The sequence below is a fragment of the Musa acuminata genome, chromosome BXJ3-2, assembly GCF_036884655.1.
Source record: "Musa acuminata AAA Group cultivar baxijiao chromosome BXJ3-2, Cavendish_Baxijiao_AAA, whole genome shotgun sequence".
NCBI lineage: Eukaryota > Viridiplantae > Streptophyta > Magnoliopsida > Zingiberales > Musaceae > Musa > Musa acuminata.
Window position 1 is genome coordinate 24,116,184 of NC_088350.1, and position 6,954 is coordinate 24,123,137.

Consider the following 6,954-nt stretch of genomic DNA (forward strand, 5'->3'; position numbering starts at 1 on the left):
TGTAGCACTACTACAGTGTAATACTGTATCCGAATGGTCCGCGTATCGATATACCGTTGGACCGGTACATACCGCCCGTACCGGACGGTACCATTCGATATTGCATACCATGAAATCAAATATAATAAAATGAATAGTAACATGATAAAGAAAATTTTATTTAAAAGAATAGGTGGTAGTAAAGATGAAAATTAATGTTGACAAGAATAATATATTATAAAAATAATACTATATTAAAAATCGTTTTCAGGAATGTATATAATAGAAAAACATGGAAAAAGTAACTTCCGTTGCCGGGACTCGAACCCGGGTCTCTCGGGTGAGAGCCGAGTATCCTAACCAACTAGACTACAACGGATTGCTTGATTAGGCCATAATTCATAAAAACACAAATTTAGATACGACACTCGAATATACCCGGCGGCGCCAGTGGTAAACGTTGCTTCGAGTCAATGGAGACGTTTTGAGCGACGAGCTCCGCCTCCGCCGGCTTCGCGCCCAAGGCCTGGCCGACTGCTGCCGTCCTCACAATTTGTGGCCTGGGACGAACCGTCGACTACATGTTGAGCAAAGGAAGTCGGGACGCGGTTCCTCTTGCCGACATCTCTCGTGACTTGGATGTTGCTCTGAAGGTGTTTGGTACAGTGCCCGAGAGAGAAATGCGTCTCTTGGACGGCTACACAAGCAGCTGATCGAACTCTCTCGGGGCGGGGGCCATTTATTTCGATCCAGGTAATTGATTCATCAACTTTAGTCAACTTAAATTCTTCGATTCGATTGACTTTTTACATGTGCGTGTCGAGACTTAAAAGTGTATGGTAGGAACGAAGAATACCTCTGAAGCAGCTGAATCCAGGAAACAAATGGAACTTTGTTGTGCAATGGTGAGGCCTCATAAACAATCAATTAGAAAGATGGCTTTTCCAGTTCAGAAAGGTCAGTTCGATGCATACATATCTCTTCAGTTTAGCCTTCTTGGGTGTTGGAGGGCCGCCGTATTCAATGGGAAAGTTGGTAAGCAACGTCGACATTTGGCCCATTTCATCATAGGACAAACATTAATGGCTATTTGAGTTGTGCCAAGTTAGATGCTGCTGTGGTTACTACTACTGATATGTGTTTTATGCCTTTCAATATGAGGCTTTTATAATTAATCTTTAAGATTTTGTTTTTCTTCCCCAATTCTTTTTCTTGTTCTACCAAATGTCTCTGATTATTTGCAAGCTGGAAATACGTACAAGTGTAATTATTTGGATGGTTGTAGGCATAATGACTGCTTATTATTATAAGTAAGTTAGGTTGATTGAATCACCCCTGAAATTGACGGATGCTATGTGAAGCCACATATCGCCCCGATAAGCCTGCAATGTAGGCGGGTTGAGTCAGCCCGAACTACATATGTTGGACCCAATTTTGGTGAGGGGTGACGTCGCCCTGACAAATTTCATGGGTGATCCAGTGCCCGTTCATTTCTTAAAGAAATCCTTTTTCTGGATTTATTATTAATATTATAAATACTAATATTATTATCGTTATCTCTGTGATGGTTGGAATCCACAGTCCAGCCGAAAGCGCGTTTGGGCGTCTCGCTCACGCGTCCCACCACAACCCACCCCTCCTAGCTCGCAGTATTTGTCGTTTTAGATCGGCAACCAGTCACAGTCGTGCTGCGTCACTCAATCTGTCTCTGTCTCTCTCTCTCTCTGGTTCCTCTTCTTGGCCTCTGAGGCGGATCGCATATTGCCCGCTAACCCCTCGTTGGATTTCTGATCGTTTCTTCGTTGGTCGCACCGGCACGTAAGAATCCCCAATACTTCGGCACCTAGAGTTCTTTGATTTCTTAGATCTATCTTCTGAATCCGCTATGGTTCCTCCTTTTCTTGATAGATCTCACTCTTTGGAGCTGATCGCTTGGGTTTGACTTTCTTTTGCTTGTATATTTTGGTCTTTGATTCTTTTCTTGTCGTATGGTTTTCGGTTCTGATGATATTATCTAATCCGTGTGAGATCTGAGGAATGACGGACGTGATCCAGCAGATGCAAAATGTACTCTTTTTGCCTTCGTTGTTTTCTTTTGGTTCGTTTTTAAGATCCTATTTTTTTGGGCTCATAATCAATCGTCTCTGTTGTTGTGTTGTGGAAACTAACTTTGAGCCGTGGCCTCGGGGCCGACGCCGCTCGGTTCGGGTCCGGATGACGCGAAATCTTTTCGGGATGGCCGTGGTTGGGTGCGGTGGTCCGATCGGGACAGTGTAGCCGTCTCCTCCGGGCAAGAACTCATCGCCTGCTCGTTCGGCGGGGACCTTCGGCTTCGCACATGCACAAAGGTCGCTCGGCCCGACCCCTCCGACGATCAAGTCATATGACATGAAAGGGGTTTTAGATGAAGAAGTCTTTTTACGTGTCTTTCCCCCCTTCCTCTCTCCCCCTCCCGTTCAGAATACGAGGGTATTTATAGGGAAGCTTACTGTTTCCTGATGTGCCCGCTTGTAGGGGCAGGCTGGTAGCGTCTGACACTGGTGTTGGCGTGGCGTGTAAGACCGCGCCTGAGCAGGATGTTTAATGTGCTTCGGCCGGCGTTCTGGTCCGTTTGACCAGGTGCAGTCGGGTCGATCGTGAGGCGTCATCTGGGACAGCTGACGTCAGCCCGGGTCTTGTCGCCATTATTATCCTCATCATATTCCCCCCCGGAAAGAAGCTATGCGTCGGTCGTTGTAACGGGAGTCCGAGGCATGGCTTCGGCTTTGGCGGGCTGGCCGCGCAGGGGTGGTCTCGGGGAGTGTGGAGCCGAGGAGCACGACGCAGGCGGGCTGGTCGCGCAGGTGTGTCTCGGGGCATGGAGCCGAGGAGCACGACGCAGGCGAGCTGACCGCGCAGGTGTGTCTCGGGGAGCATGGAGCCGAGGAGCACGACGTAGGCGGGCTGGCCGCGCAGGTGTGTCTCGGGGAGCATGGAGCCGAGGAGCACGACGCAAGCTGGCTGGCCGTGCAGGTGTGTCTCGGGAGCGTGGAGCTGAGGAGCACGATGCAGGCGGGCTGGTCGCGCAGGTGTGTCTCGGGGCATGGAGCCGAGGAGCTGAGGAGCACGACGCAGGCGGGCTGGCCGCGTAGGTGTGTCTCGGGAAGCATGGAGCCAAGGAGCACGACACAGGCGGGCTGGCCACGCAGGTGTGTCTCGGGGAGTATGGAGCCGAGGAGCACGACGTAGGTGGGCTGGCCGCGCAGGTGTGTCTCGGGAGCATAGAGCCGAGGAGCACGACGCAGGCGGGCTGGCCGCGCAGGTGTGGTCTCGGGCAACACGCGGCCGAGGAGCACGACGCAGGCGGGCAGGCCGCGCAGGCGTGGTCTCGGGCAACATGCGGTCGAGGAGCACGACGCAGGCGGGCAGGCCACGCAGGTGTGGTCTCGGGCAACATGCGGTCGAGGGATGCGGCTCAAGCGGGGAGGCCGCCCTGAGGGGAACTCGACAGTTTACGGCCGAGGGACACGGCTCAAGCTGGGAGGCTACCCTGAGGGGGGGCTCGACAGTCTACGATCGAGGGACACGGCTCAGGCGGGGAAGCCGCCCTAAGGTGGACTCGACAGTCTTCGGCCGAGGGACACGGCTCAGGCGGGGAGGCCGCCCTGAGGTGGACTCGACAATCTACAGCCGAGGGATACGGCTCAGACGGGCAGGCCACGCTGAGGTAGACTCGACAGTCTACGGCCGAGGGATACGGCTCGGGCAGGCCGCGTTGAGGTAGACTCGGGTAGTCTAAGGGATACGGCTCGGGTGGGCAGGCTGCCCTGAGGTAGACTCAACAGTCTACGATCGAGGGATACGGCTCAGGCGGGCAGGCCGCGCTGGGGTAGACTCGGGTAGTCTACGACCGAGCCGTGTAGATTCAGAAGGGTTTAGGCCGGGGCTAACCGCGAGCCGAGAGGTTGTCAGGTAGATACTGAACCTTCGCTCGGAAGAGACTGAGGCAGGGCTTAGATTTCTTTTCACGAGGACTACGTCGGATAGCCACCGCGGGTGCTTGACCCCTTCTATGGAGCCTGCTGCCGAAAGTCGTCCCTTCTCCTTACGGCCACCCAGGCCTCCGCCGCGATGTACTGGTTAGCCCACCGGAGCATCTCTGGCACCGTGGTGGGGGGTCGCTCCACGAGAGACCAGAGGAATCTGGAAGGTCGCAGGCCCATTATAAACGCCTGCACTAACAGAGAGGGATGAGTGTCCGGCAAACCCCGGATTTGTGTGGCAAAGCGATCCACAAAATGTGAGAGGGGCTCGTCCTCCCTTTGTTTGAGTCTGATGAGCAGTGCCACGGACTATTTCGGCCATGCATGGGCCACGAAGTGGAGCTCGAAGTCCTTGACGAGCTGGTCGAAGGAAGCAATCATTCCGGTCTTCAAGCCGCCATACCACGCGTGGGCCGGCCCTCTCAGAGTGGTGGGAAACGCTCGGCACATCAGGGCATCAGAGGTTCCGTATAGCGCCATTTGGGCACGAAAAGCAGCTACATGGTCCGTTGGGTCGGTGGAGCCATCGTAAGCGTCTAGAGAGGGGAGCTGGAAGTCCGGGGGGACTGTTTGATCTTGTATTTCGGGCGCGAACGGAGACCCTTGGTGTGCGTCCTCCCCGAGCTCTCCCTTTGACCTGCGAACCTCCTTTTCCACTTCGTCGAGCCGCTGGCCAACAAAGCGTAGCTGGGCTCGTAGGGAGTCAATAGAATTCGAAGAGAATGCCTCGGGTTCCGGGTGGCCACTCGGGTTTGCCATCACTGGATCCCCGGGTGGGGCCGGTCGGACCCGAGGCGAAGCGGGGGGCTCCGGAAGTGTCGTATGGGCCCGAACGGGCGCCTTGCGTTGTCGCAGTGGTTCGATCGCAAGCGGGTGCGCCGGATGAGAAACGAGCGGGATAATGGTTTGCACCATACCTATCAGAGCTCGAACTTGATGGGCGAGGTCCTGGAAGGCCTCGGATGACACGGGCATTGAGTCGGCTGGGGCGCCGTCGTGACACGGACTTAGTTGGATTTGCCTAAGTCGTGCGGCACCCTTGCGTGTCCGTCCGCAAAGGTCAGCCTCCCCGAAGCCCCCCCATTATCCCTTAGGACCAATCAAAGAGAGAACGGGTTAAAAAGAACGCCTCAATCGGGATCCACAAGCAGACATGTCCGAAAAACACTTCATAGACAATGCAAATTACAAACAGACTTTACAAGCTCTGAACAGTGGCACAACAAAGGGTAAAATGGTCCATTACAGACCGAAAAGCTCTCGAGCGTGTCCACATGACACAACCTTTATTTACAAGCCTAAAGAGGCCACCAACCCAACTAAAATGGGACTATTAAGCCTTCGGCCGCCCTTTTACATTCTGTACAAGGCATGAACATGCCAAACGACACGGACATACATAAGCATTACATCAAACACCTTGTTTAGAAGTTTGTCCGTGACATTCTCCCCCACTTATCCCTTCGACGTCCTCGTCGAAGCCTTTGTGAACACTGCAACTCTTCGCCTTTGCTGAGTCTTCAATCTTCTGCTCCAGCTGCAATGTGCCTCCTGGCTCCCAGCTGCTCGCCGCTACTGTTTTTGAGTAGTCGAACCTTTGATCTGCCATGCTGCTTCAACTCGCCAATGACTCTGACTCTGGTGTGGGGTTGGCTGAGTTGTGTTGATCCTCGTTGATTCCTGCGGATCCACCAAATGAAGGAAAAGACCATTCTTACTGCGCCAGTTTCTCAAAATTTCCACATGCTGCTTGAACTGGGTGGATGCTTGTTGGAGCTTTAACGAGCATCGCCTCACAAACTTCTGAAGTTTTGGGTCCTTCCTCCACAAAATCTGCTCATTGACTCTTCTTTCAGTTAGTTGTCACATCCAAGTAGGTTCGCATCACTTCCGCTTTCGATTGGCATTTCGTTGGGAAATGAAGCGGACAATCTACTCTCAGTAGCACTGATCACCATTGGTGAGGATTTGACAACTATTGTCTTCCATTATCTTCGAAGGGTCTTTGAACTTGTGCAGAGCTCCTCTGCTAGATAGATAAGAGAACTGGGGTACTCGGTTTCGCCCATCCTCTTAAGGGTTGAGAAGGCAAAGGTTACTTTGACTTCGCCCGCCTCCTCGAGGTTGTACTTCATGCATCGAGCTGGTTACTGGTATTCACCTGCTCTTTGCTCACACTTCTGAAGCACTTGAAGTGTTTGCACTCCTTGCGTTGAGTTAGCTACTGTGATTCACCTTCTCAATGCCATCGAACTTCTGGAATGCGGGAAGTTTTCACCCCAACTTGGAGTAATTCTCTGATAGATGAGGTCGCCTCTGGGATTGTACCGTCTTCTCCATCAACCCTGCCGCCTACTCCACTGAGTAGCAAAGGTACAGCACTGCGTACTGCTTGCTTCGTTCCTTGGTCGTGCACTCTTGCATGACCCGAAGTCCTTCACTTACGGCTATCTTGATGAGAAACTTATTGACACCGGTCTTACGAAGTTCTTCGGCCTCTGCCCTTCAGCCTTGTCTCGGTACTTGAAGATTGCCTCTGCATTCTCCACCTCCTCGGCCCCTTTCACGACCAAGCACTCTCCCTCCGTGGGAGCAAGGATCAATGACTTTCACGGAAGTCCCGCCTCTGCGGTACCATGGCGCTGCCATGCCCATGGCCCTACTATCCGTCGCCTCGCCTCTGCATCCCTTTTCTCCATGATCAGTAGATATGTCTCCGTGGCACTCCTCTGAGTCCACCTCCATTCTAACTGATGCTTGATTTTGGGTAGCTAAGTCCCTCTGGACTCATCGTCGCTTCCTCGCCCCTTTCGACCCCCTGCTTCAACACCTCTGTGTTCTCCAAGCAGTCTGTTTGGTCGATGGAAAGACAGACTGCAACTCCCATGCATGGCCTCTGCCATCACGTTGTAGGGTTTGCACCGATTCTGTTCTCCTTAGCTTCCTTTGGTAG

The 6,954-nt window shown here is 53.0% G+C and overlaps 1 non-coding gene across 1 annotated transcript; it reads right to left on the reverse strand.

Annotated features, from left to right (window-relative positions):
- Positions 1–285: 285 nt before the first annotated feature.
- TRNAE-CUC (transfer RNA glutamic acid (anticodon CUC)) lies at positions 286–358 on the reverse strand. Its single transcript has one exon. It is a non-coding gene; the product is annotated as a tRNA-Glu (tRNA).
- Positions 359–6,954: the final 6,596 nt, after the last annotated feature.